The following is a 12,766-nucleotide window of genomic DNA, read 5'->3' as shown; positions in this document are numbered from 1 at the left end:
TCCAAAGAGCCCTCCTTCCATCCCACCCCCCACCCCCGAAAATAGGAAAGTCTTAGCTTGCTGTCTTAATTCTTTCATGAGGGCCATTTCTATAGGGATGGCCACTTTGGGCTTTAATTTTCCAAAAAAAATAAAAGCCACCTCAGATGCTCCACGGGAAAAGAATACTCTTAGGATACATTGGAAAGGTAAGAGTATCTTTGTCATTGAGACGATGGTGCATTAACAGGATGATGGGCCACCACCCTATGCCTTGTTCAAAGGCTGCCATCTCTCCAGGCCTCCAACCTGTCCCCTCCAGCTTGCTCTCTGATCAGTGAGATTTGCTGTGTGTGTGAAAAGGTCACGGAATCAAAACAGCTGCAAAACATACCGAAGGGGAATTAACTGGCTTCATTCCATCCTACTGGCTGAAATACATGAGTCAGAATGAGAATCTCAGATTAGCACTATAGGTCATCATCCCCAACTGCTCGGAAATTCAAACACCTGCGTAACCTTCTTGGAAAACAAGTTATCAATGTCATTTCCTCAAAGCTCCTGGGAAAAACAAATACACAATGAAGTGCTCAAAAGTCCCTGATGGAGATGGTCACTTTCAGGTACAAGAGTTCTGAAGACAATTACAAAGTCCAAAAACCATTCAGGAACACAGTTTCTAGAGAATCCGTCTACAATCAATGCAGGAGGAGACTGAAGGTGGACAAAAGGAAAAAAAAAAACAAACATAACATAATTTGCTACATTAACTGATTAATGGAAACAAACACATAAACTACCACTGGCTTCCTCATTTGGACACCATTGTGAGCACGGCTGGATCAGGCAATTTGAAGTGTGGGGTAAACCTAAGGCGTTAGGGAGCAGCAACATGTTTATTTGTGCTTAAGTAGAAACACAGCTAGTCCAAGCAAGAACTTCCTGCCCAGAAAGAAACTGCAAATAACCCATCCCTTGGCTGCCAGCTAGAGGCTTATTTTAGAAAGAGTAAGTAGGAACAGGCTGCCTGGCCTGGTCCGGAAGAATTTAGAGGTCCTCTCCCACATCCCAGGGCTCATTAGCATGTCTTCTCCCGGGTTTCAACCATGTAATGGCTGCAAACAGATAATAGTGGGAAACTGGCACAGAGGAAAATAAAAAAGTACTGGATAAAATAATAAAAAATAAAAAAAGGCTGTTCATTAAGAAAAGATGGAGGGGGATGTTTCCTTTAGAAAGACATGTAATTCTCGGACAGAAGATAAAGTTTTGTAATAGAGTTTTGAAAGAAAACAACTCAAAGGAAAAGAAATCATAGTGAAATGTATTATTCTGCTCATGAAGTTGAAACCACAGTCACTTGTTCCTCCAGCATTTATCCAGCACTTACACGAGCACAATGAACCATGGTGGCTTCTATGGGGGGAGAGAAATGAAAGACAATTCCTACCCTAAGGTAATGGACATTTATTGCAAGGATAAAATATTTATACAACTGCCATGTTTCAGTCGCTTGTAAAATGGAATACACCAGCTGTTCGGAACTGTTGCCTTACAAGGCACATTTGTAGGTGAGTTTAAAGGATGACAATTTAAGATGCCACCCTTGACTTTGGAAAGAAAGGAACGTTACACGTAGAATTAGGTTGATTGTCTTTTTTCACTTTCCTTTCCTGAAAACCCATCAGCTCAGGAAAGTGTCCCTCTATCAGCAGCTCTCTTACACCAAGAGCTATGTCATTCATCCAGCACAGAGTTCAAAGTCACTGTCTGGAATAATGGAGATATCAGCAACATTAGGCAATGCAAGCCTGAGAGCAGCCAAACAATCCAGGTCAAAGACAGTCTGAAGCAAACAGAACCAAGGAAAGCAAGACATATGAAACGAGGACTCCTGGGGCACCAAACAAAAAAAAAAAAAAAAGGGAGAGGCATTACAGAATTTAAAAAATCAGACCACATTTGATGTGAAATGGAGAACAAAACAGTTTTCTGATTAATCATTATTATTCTCGACCACCACCTTACGAGGTGGCAATAGCAGTCTCATTTTACAGAAGTAACTGAGACTTCCACAGGTTCCTACGCTTGTTATACAGCAGAGATAAGAAGTTGCAGAACCAGAATTCACATATCAGCCAACAAGCTAACCACTGTGCTATATGGACTCCCACTGTGTGAAACTGCAAATAGATACTGGTAGCAATGGGTTCCTGAGATTTCCACCCTATGCTCATGTTTCTTCTCCTACCACAGGTTTCAGGTTGAGCCATGGGTGCCAAGCTTCTATAGTCAAATAATAGCACGGAGTCTAAGTGACTCGTATGTTCAGCACACAGCACACACTGCTATGCACTGTCATTCTCTACCCACCCCACTGCATCATGTCTCTCTTCTGGGCGTGTCATCCTAGAGCCTTTTTCTTCTTGCTAGGCCAGAGTGACTTGAGAAAAATGAAGCTCAGGAATCACAAGTGATGCCCTGATGTGCAGAGAGCCAGGCTCACGATGTCAAGAACAAAGTCCCTTCTTCAGTACCTCCTGCCAATAACGACCTGCCCTCTGGTCTCTGCAGGAAAGAGATCAGGGTCTGGGGCGCATGCTGGCCCTCAGTTCAGGTGACTGGACATCCATGAGGTTGGGGATGAGGAATGTAGCACTCAGCTGGGGCATAGGAACAATACCACCTCTGTCGATCTGCCGCTTCCAATGACTAACTTTAACCAGCTAAGAAAATCCAGTTTGAGGAATGGTAAAAAGCATGACAAGTTTTCCACATCTCTTAAGACTGACTCTGAAATGGATCTGCTTAGTGTGTGGATGTGCATAAATGCTAACTGTTTGAAAGGAGCAACTCCTGGAACTGAGGCTCTGTTGATTATTCCACCAGTGCTTTTAAACCTCAAGCTGAGTTTGCCTTCTAACTCACTCAGAGACTGTATCCAAGTGGGAGGCCAAGAAGGAGGGCGCCAACGGAGCGGAGATGTGCTTAATGCAGACGCCATTAATAAATCACTGATAGTTAAGGTATAGATTAGATGATGGGCGGCAGATGGGAAGGAGGTACGTCAAATTGCTTCTCTCAGACAGATTATTGGATTAACAAGGAAGCAGCAGGCAAGTGGCAAATTGGTGCAACAAATTGCCATATATATATATATATTGAGGCTCTGAGGAAGTCCATAGCTTCTGGCACATGTAAATGAAATTGGTGCTAATTTCAAACTAAATCCCATTACTATTGCAGGAGATAATAGATATAGGGACAGGTATATATGGGATTACTTTGGAAAATACCAAATGTTATCAGATTTATTTGTGTATGTCCTGGAGGAGCAGGAATAAGAACAGCTGATGACAAAGTAGGACACTAAGAAGAATAAGGCAAGTTCCCTTCACAAGAGTATATAATCTAATATTTTCTCTCTCTTATCCCTACCTCCTCAGAGAAAGTGAGTGATACAGATGAGGTGTTTTTGTTTTTCCATAGTTTCCTTCTATGCTCAGTGGACAGCAGGGTAGAGGATTTGTCAAAGAAACCTCATCGCTCCAGCTTCTTCCTTATAGTCTCCTGGGTTTTAACGGACAAGGCGATTATGCTCCAAAGAGCCCTCCTTCCACCCCACCCCCCACCCCCGAAAATAGGAAAGTCTTAGCTTGCTGTCTTAATTCTTTCATGAGGGCCATTTCTATAGGGATGGTGACTTTGGGCTTTAATTTTCCAAAAAAATAAAAGCCACCTCAGATGCTCCATGGGAAAAGAATACTCTTAGGATACATTGGAAAGGTAAGAGTATCTTTGTCATTGAGACGATGGTGCATTAACAGGATGATGGGCCACCACCCTATATATATATGTATATATATATGTATATATATAGCCATAAATATATATATATAACTTATTCCACGATGGTAATAAGGCCCTGTAGTTCATTAGCCCTCTGGATCGGTGCCTAAAGTGGGAATATGCCTCTGAGATGGTAATACAGAGAACATTCTCCATACTTCTCCTCTTCTCCTCACTACGGTACTTAAGCACATCCTGTGAGGAGAGGGGAAAGGGAGAAAGCCGGACTGCAGATGAATATGAATATGGATATGGTTCTTAGCAGCCTCGTGCCAACCCAACAAGTGATAAATGGAGGAGCCTATTACACCATTCTGGCGACCGATACTGGTTGCAACCGATACTGCCTTCATTTTTTGTCCCTTTCATCCCTTCCAACTTTTCATTTTGAAAAATTTCAAACCTACAGAAGAGTTGCACTAGTAATAAAATGAGCACCTGACACTATTTTCAAGATGCAGCAATTGTTGATGTTTTGCCACGTTTGCTTTCTCATTTTCCTTCTAGTTTTTGGTGAACTGTTACATGGCAGACATCAAAATACTTCATCCCTAAATGCTGTACTGTACTATGTATTTCCTGAAAACAACATCATTCTCCTACATATCCACAATGGAATTTATCATTTTCAGAAAAATTTAGCCTTGATACATAATATTATACAATATACATTCCATGCTCCAATTTTCCAGATTGTCCGAATAATATTTTTTATAACTTTAAAAATCTGTGATCCAATCAAGAATTATTCATTGTTTATAGTCAGCATTTCTCTATAGTAATTTGCATTTTAGAACCATGCCTGACCTTTTTTTTTTCCTAACTTTTAAGAAATGGCTGTTTTGAAGGCTCTGGACCAATTGTTTTACAGACTGTTTCTCAATTAAATTGTTCTGATTGCTTCCTCACAATTAGAATAAGGCTCAACATTTTTGGCAGGATGTGTCCTTAGTGCATCACATCAAGAGACAATTGTCAGTTTTTCAAACTTGATGGTTGTAAGTTTGCTCATTCAGTTAAGGTGATGCTGCCGGATTTCTCCATTGTGAATGTACCATATTCCCTCTGTAATTAATAAATAGTTCTCAAACTGGGTGATTATAAAGACCAACATTTCACACAACAGTTTTAGCATGCCTTGATGATTCACGTATTTGCTTGAATCAATCATTACAATGGTGATTGACAGCCTAAAAAAGTCATCATATTTTTATTCTTTTACATTTATGAGTTGCTATTATTCTTATTTAGATGAGCTTTCCTTCTTCTCACCATTCCCCCACCCCCATTGTTTTTGGTACCATTTTGGCCTCATGGAGTTTTAAAAGTAAATGTTATAATCCATTCTTGTCATTATTTATTTTGCTATTCTAGATGTCTCAAATTTGGTCAGTGGAAGCCCCTGCAACCTGGTTTCCATATTTTTTGGCATTTTCATAGAGAAATTTGAGTACGTCTTTATTTCATGGTTCAACTTAATGCTCCAGGCTTACCTAGTACTTTATAGCCCCAGACTCAGAAGTAGGCAGGGAGCCCTGGTATCTTTGAATGGGAAAAGGTAGTTAGAAACCAAGATCAGGATGATAGGTACATTCACTGCTACTGAGGTGAAACTGCTTCTAAGTCCTTTCATTGTACCCAGCAATAAAATATATTCTTTGATAAAGTATGACGTTCATACTGATATCCAGTTCTAATCCAATATAAGCATTCTCCTTCCCCCTTTTCAACATTTTTTCTCCACTCTCCTACCATGAGAATTTCATTTCCAGAAAAATACCAATACATTTGCTCTTTTGCTCAGTTCTACAATGTACACAAAATAGTTTCAAACTATTCCACTACCAACAACAGTTGCCTTTTGACTTTAGAAAATATCCTGTTGAAGGCAGGATGCAGTCAGAGTACAGTGTTCAAAATTTACTTGAATCATTTCTGGCTTTGTTTCTTTGTGTTCATATAATCTATTTGATACACAGTTTAATTCATGTGTTTATTTGTATTCAATTTTAGAATTTTATTATATACTTGGTAAGTTAATATCCATTTTTGAATATGTAAAACATTGATGTGGTTTAAAGTCAAAACTATATTGAAAGGAAAACTTAGAAAAGTATTATTTCCCTTATTATTGCTTTCCCTTTATTTTTACCTATCCCCAATAGTTAACCAATTTGTTTAGTTTTTGCATTAACCATGTGTTTCTGTGTTTCCTTTGAATATATTCGTATGCATGTGTTCTTATTTCCTTTTATTTCTTACAATAATGGTAGCATACTATTTTCACCTTGCTTTTTTCACCCAATATGGTATTTTGAAAATAGAAGCTGCTTTCTAAATCCTCTGGTTCTGTTCCATTCTACTTTTCAGGCAATGAAATCATATCTCAGCTCTAAGTAAAATGAATGTTTCCTGCAAAAAAAAGTTGAGAATATGAGAAAGGTGCGTTGTGTTAACTTTCTGACTTAGAGATTTATATGCATGTATTTCACCGAATATATTTCTAACTGTGGTTCAAATGACCTGCCCTGGGTCCAAATCAGGTAAGGGGGCTCGTTAAAAATTCTTATTCCAAGGCCCCACTATAGACCTACTAAATCAAACTCCGGAAATAGAGCTCAGGAATCTGCATTTTAAACCTCCTGGATAATTACATAGACCCCAGAGAAATTTAGGCTGTTGTGAGTGGAATAAGTTACAGTGAAAACCAGATGACTAATTATCAGGATAGAGTCTTTTCACTCGAGTGTCTGAGGCTGCTTTTCCTCTGAGACTTTGGGTTCTTTCTTTTTCTTATTAATGAGAAGTTAGTTTTTTAAACAATAAGCTCTTAGTCCATGTCCTCTGCTCGGGTAAACCAGGTAGACAAATTCTGAATCCCTCTTGGATCTTTGAGACAAATTAGACAAGCTTGATGGAACATGCTAGAAGCTCCTTGTCTCTTCCCCTAACCCCCAAATCTCGGTGTAGAGTTTCCAGGGAACACACTGGCCTTCCAAATGTTCAGGTTCTAATACATGCTTCATTTTAGCCAGTAGAAACCCATACCATCTCAGGGGTAAACAGGTAGGTGGTAACTAGCATAAAATCCTACTATTCTCATTGCATTTCCCACCTTCCCTGGCCCTTTCACATTCTCCCAAAATATGGCAATGTGAAGATACCCAAGGACACACTCTAAAATTAACTGTTGTTTTTTTTTAATATAAGATATTTTTGCAAAATAGGTAGAGGAAATGAGTCATGGACTCTACTTTGAAGCTGTGGAAATTGACGTGCGGAGACACAGTGGGCAATGAGAAGGCAGCTGGTTGGAGCAATCTCCCAGATATTGAGAGAGCCTTTCACAGCACTGTGAAGTACTAAGGAAAACCTTGTATTTAATAGCTCACTTTTAAAAGCCAGTGTTTATCAAATACCTATTAGGAGCCAAGGAATTTACTAGTGCTTTATCTACTTTAGCTAATCTTTATAAAAACTCCACGAAGCAGATACTATCACCATCTGTCTCTTATGGGTGAATAAATTTCAACTTAAAGATGTTGTTACTTGCACAATTCATACAGCGAAACAAGAGCTAAATGTTCCTCTAATCAGAACCCAATCCCTTAACCTCAACACAACTGAAAAGGGCCTTCAGAAACATGATTCTTTCTGCTACTAATTGAGGTGCTCAGTGTCTCAGCCTGTGACAGTCTGCCTAAGGATCTCCACTTAACGCTCAACAAGATCTATCCATCAAATTTCAAAGAGTCAGGGATTTGGGAAAATTGGTGTGACCTTAGCCAAGTCACTGTGCTTTCCTAGGGTCAGTGTCCTTATTCTATAAAATCAAGAGGGGGGCGGCGGCTGGTTGGCTCAGTTGGTTACAGCACGGTGCTCATAACACCAAGGTCGCCATTTTGATTCCCACATGGGCCAGTGAGCTGCGCCCTTCACAACTAGAGTGAAAATAATGGCTTGATTTGGAGCTGAGCTCGCCCTCCACAACTAGATTAAAAACAATGACTCAACTTGGAGCTGATGGGTCCTGGAAAAATACACTGTTCCCTAATATTCCCCAATTAAAAAAATGTTTAATTGCTATGCTGTACACCTGAAATGAATATAATATTGTATGTTAAAATTGAAAAATTAAAAAAAAAATTAAAATACAAGTTTTAGAGAATTTCTGACTAATCATAGTTTTTTAAAAAAAGAGGAATGGATATATATATATATATATATGCTCCCTTTCACTTAATGATAGTCTATAATCCAAATGCCAAGAGCCGATTCACATTTTCACCCTCAGGTTTTAACAGTTTTGTTTTATTCTTCTTTATTGTGTTAATATTTCAATATGCCTATGTTTGTTTCCAGAGGCATTTGTATTCCAAAAGAGGCTAATGAAAAAACTCAAAAAAATAAATTTCTAATAGTGGAAATTTCCAGGCAGAGGATCCAATGAGTATTGGAAAGGTGCTATATCCTGATTATATTTTTTTTCCTGTTCAGAGGATGGGTTGTGTTTAGGAAATGCACTCTGAGATAAGGCTACATAAAGCGGGAACCAGGCCCAGTTCTCTGAAATAGGGTTGGCAGAAATGAGGTGAGAAATCAGGGCCCACAAGCCAGCTGGCACACATGGCAGGGTCCCTTCCAGGCATCAGAGATTCAGGGGAACCATAGAAACCATATGTGTGAGAAACACTGGCAAAGGAGGAATAGCACATCAGAGCCATCTCCACTTGGGGGTAAATCCCAGGAGATTCAATATGATGGTGGTTCCCAGGACTCTTGTTTTCCAGGGAGCAAAGCTCTTCTGTACCCCACCAGCTAATGGGACAAGAACCACTTCTCTCACCCTCACCCCCACCCTGGTCTCTCCTGGTTCATGTACATCTCAGAGGATGGTTGGCTGACTAGAAATGACCTGTGCTTCTGTCCACTGATTTTAAGCTACGTGAAGACAAGATACACATTATTTTATTATTCCTCTACAGAGCAAATACTAAGTATATGCTATATTAAAGAAAAAATAGGAAGTTAAGCCAAATTTCCAAGTTGGAGAAACCCTATTTATCTTCCAGGCAAAATCAATCAACATGTAGACCTAATTGTTTTTGATATTGCTTGCAATTCACTCAATCATTCAACAAATATTTAGTGAGCACTTACTATGTACTCGGTGCTCCACTAGAAGAGGAGACTACAACAGTACACAAGACAGGTACTAAGTCCTGCCCTTTTGGAGTTGATTACATATTGATGGAAGCAGGGAATGAAAATGTAAACAAACAAATAAGAATTTCAGATAATGAGAATGATTGTGAATAAAATTTCAAAATTATGATTTATGAGAAATATATATATTTGGTCATTCATGTTATTTGGTATTCCTTCTAGGTTTCTGGCCTACAATTCCCCAAACCCTTGCAATTTCCTAAGTGATGAGAGTGTTAAAGGTGTCTTGTCTTATGTTAGTGAGGTGACTTTTGGAAAGCACTGAAGGGTGGGGGCTGGTTCTCAGTAAAGCCAATCATGTGATTAGAAGGTTGGAACTTTCAGTCCAACCACTAACCTCTGGGGAGGGACAGCGGCTGGAGATTGAGTTCAGTTACCAGTGGCCAATGATTTAATCAGTCGTGTCTGTGTATTGAAGCCTCCATAAAAACACAAAAGGACAGAATCTGAAGAAGTTTCATGTTGGTGACTGTGTGGTGATTTGGGGAAAGTTGTGTTTTTGGAGATGGTATGGAAGCTCCACTCCCTTATCCCATAACTTGCTCTGTGTATCTCTTCCATTTAGCTGTTTCTAAGTTATAGCCTTTTATAATAGATCAGTGATCTGGTAAGGAACATATTTCTGAGTTCTGTGAACTGCTCTAGTAAATTAATCAAACCCAAGGAGGGGATCATGGGAACCTCCAAGCTGTAGCCAATTTGTCAGAACCACAGGTAACAACCTGGGCTTTCAACCAGCATCCGAATTGGGGTGGAGGTGGTATCACTCCTGTAAGACTAAACCCTTAACCTGTGAAATTTGATACAATCTCCAGGTAGATAATGTCACTACTGAGTTGAATTGTAGGACACCCAGCTAGTGTCCAGAACTTTGCTTGGTGGTGGTGGTGGCCCCTCACCCTCATGTTGGGATTGGGTCCAGGAAACCTAAAGAAAAATAAAACAGGATAATAGGACAGGAAATGATTGAGACAGAGCAGGGGCAAGTGTCTGGGAAGGCCTGTGAGCCTGGGAAGGGCTAAGGAATTGTGAGCATGTTAGAAATGGCCTCTAAGGGGGGCTGAGTAAAGCTTGAAAACTATTTCTAAATTCATCAACAACTTTGGATAGTAGTGGTAAAAGCAACTTGTATGCTTGCTAAAATATTTTTTATAGCATAGTAGTATATAAAAAAAGCAATCTTCCCTCAAACTCTACTACTCAAAGCAATACTATTAATGATTTTTGTGTATTCTTCTAAATAGATAGAGAGATGATATAGATATAGATATATAAATGCATGTATATGAATAGCTTTTATATACAAATGACATCATATTGGCTTACTCTTCTGAACCACTCAGATTCCCTTTCAAGAAAGAACTTCTTGACCACTTACAAGAGATGTGATGAGTTGATAGCATCCAGCTTTTAAGATCTGCCTCAGCTTTTGAGCCAATAATTCCATCAATGACTGAGCCAATGAAATGGCAAAAAGGTCTAGCCATTTCTACCCACCTGAGACTTCTCTTGTGAGGAACATTTAAGTTACATCTGTTTTTTGTTTTGCTATTAAAAACTATATAGCTCTCCTTCCATTACCCCAATAAACTTTATTTTTTTTTTTAAAAAAAAGTAGCAATTAGCTTCTTTAAACATATCTTTTCATGCAGAAGTGAGTGCCTGTTTTTCTCCACTCTCTATCTAATACTGTTCAATATCTAACTTTTAATTCATGCCAATCTGATAAAAGAAAAATAGCACCTCAGTAACATTTTTAGAAGGGTCTCAGTAAAGCTTGGAAACTATTTGTAACTTCCTAGTGATGTGTAGGTTCAGAATTATTTTATATCATTACTCACCATTTATGAACTTATTCTTTGTGTTCTTTGCCTTTTTTCTATCAGGTTGTTGGTCTTTTCCTTATTCATTTGCAGGCGTGTTTTATAAAAAGAAATAAACTATTTTCCATAAATGTCGTAAATATTTGTCCTTGTTTGTGGTTTGATTTAAACATTTTAATGGCATTTTTTAATTCAATAGTTTTATTTGCATGCAATCAAATTTATTTATTTATTTTTCAATATAGAGTATGGGTTTTGTGTCACTATTATAAAGTTTTTCTTGGCTCTAATATTTTCAAAATAGGTCTTTATCTGATTCTAATACCTTTAGTTTTTTTTGTTGTTGTTGTTTGTTTTTTTAACTTTTAAAGTTTGGGTTTCATCTAATTCATTTTGATATTAGTGAAATAGGATTTTAGCTTTTTTTCCCCTCACCATATTGTCCATATCATTTCTGAATATTCCATCTCTTCCACATTAATTCTAGATTTTCATGATAAACTAAAACCACATGAATCTATTTGGCTCTATCTCTGGACGTTATATTCTAATCTACTGACCTAGTTTGGTATTTTTCTCTGGTACCAAACTCTTTCATATTATTGTAGATTTGTCATCTTTTAACAGCTAATAGGAACTAAACCTCTAACTTTGGAAGTCTTTTAAAATTATCTTCTTTCTTTAGGATCTCTCTGACTATTCACTCTCGTTTCTTACAATGGTACTTTTTGGCATTATTTTCCTAGGTATCTTTTGCTCTTGAGCAAGTAGCTAAAACATGAATCTAAAACAAATTCCATTTTACCTTTGATTTCTTTTTCCTGGTTAAGTGCAGCATTTTTTCAAGTTCTCCCCCTGCCCCCAATTTTATTGTTTCAAATGGGATAGAATTGGATTTCTAGGGTAAACAAGCTTTCCATATTATACTATAGTTTTATGAGATGTTCCCAGTGGGGGAAAGAAACTGGTCAAAAGATACATGGACACTCTGTTTTTTCTTTTTACAACAGTGTGTGAATTCACAATTACATCAAAATTAAAGTTGTTGCTTTTTTTAAAACTAGTGCATGTCTGACACATAGTAAATTCTGCGGCTCAGTAAATGTTATTTTCCTGCCTTATTTCAGTATCCCTTCAACATAGTTTCTTAAATATATCCTTCAGTTTTGGGGTAGACATTCATAAACATGTCTCTAGGGCAAGTCCTGTTAGCTTTGAACTAAACTGTAATATAAAATTGGTGCTATCATCCCACATCTCTAGGAGACTGGTTTGAAAAATAGCTATAGCAATTAAGAAGTAAGAGAATGTATACTAAATCCTAATAACCAGCTACTGGATCATGGGATATTCTCCATTAGGGTTATTTTAATCTTTGTGGCAATATTTGTCTTTAATCTTTTTTTCTCACTTTGAAATTTCTCCACAAACCACAGGATCCCTTTCCCTTCCCAAACTATAAGAAATAGACTACATATGTGGATTCCTTCTGGCTTTGTGTCTGTACTTTTGAAATCCTTTATGCTTAGCACTATTCTAGCAAAGACAGATTACTGACAGGGCTAGTCCTAAGAAAAATGGTGAGGCAAATAAAACTTGCCTGGAACCCAAATCTCATTTCCCTTTCCAACACCATCCCCAAAGGAATTCCTAGGGGAGGGCTTGCAGGTTCCTTTTGCTTCCCAGATTCCCTGTAATGTCAACTCACTCAAATTGCATCCATGGTCCTGATCCACGTTGACCGTATATATTCCCCACCTGCAGTACTGTCAAAACTTACTTCTCTTCTGTCTGTGGAAATCTTATTTCAAAAATTCTGTTCAATTTTTCTGTTCAAAATATTCTGCGTCAGACACAAGGGCCCTTTGCGCGGAAGCAGTGTAACTAAA

This window comes from Rhinolophus ferrumequinum, chromosome 2, assembly GCF_004115265.2.
Source record: "Rhinolophus ferrumequinum isolate MPI-CBG mRhiFer1 chromosome 2, mRhiFer1_v1.p, whole genome shotgun sequence".
Classification (NCBI taxonomy): Eukaryota; Metazoa; Chordata; class Mammalia; order Chiroptera; family Rhinolophidae; genus Rhinolophus; species Rhinolophus ferrumequinum.
This window is presented reverse-complemented; position numbering follows the sequence as displayed.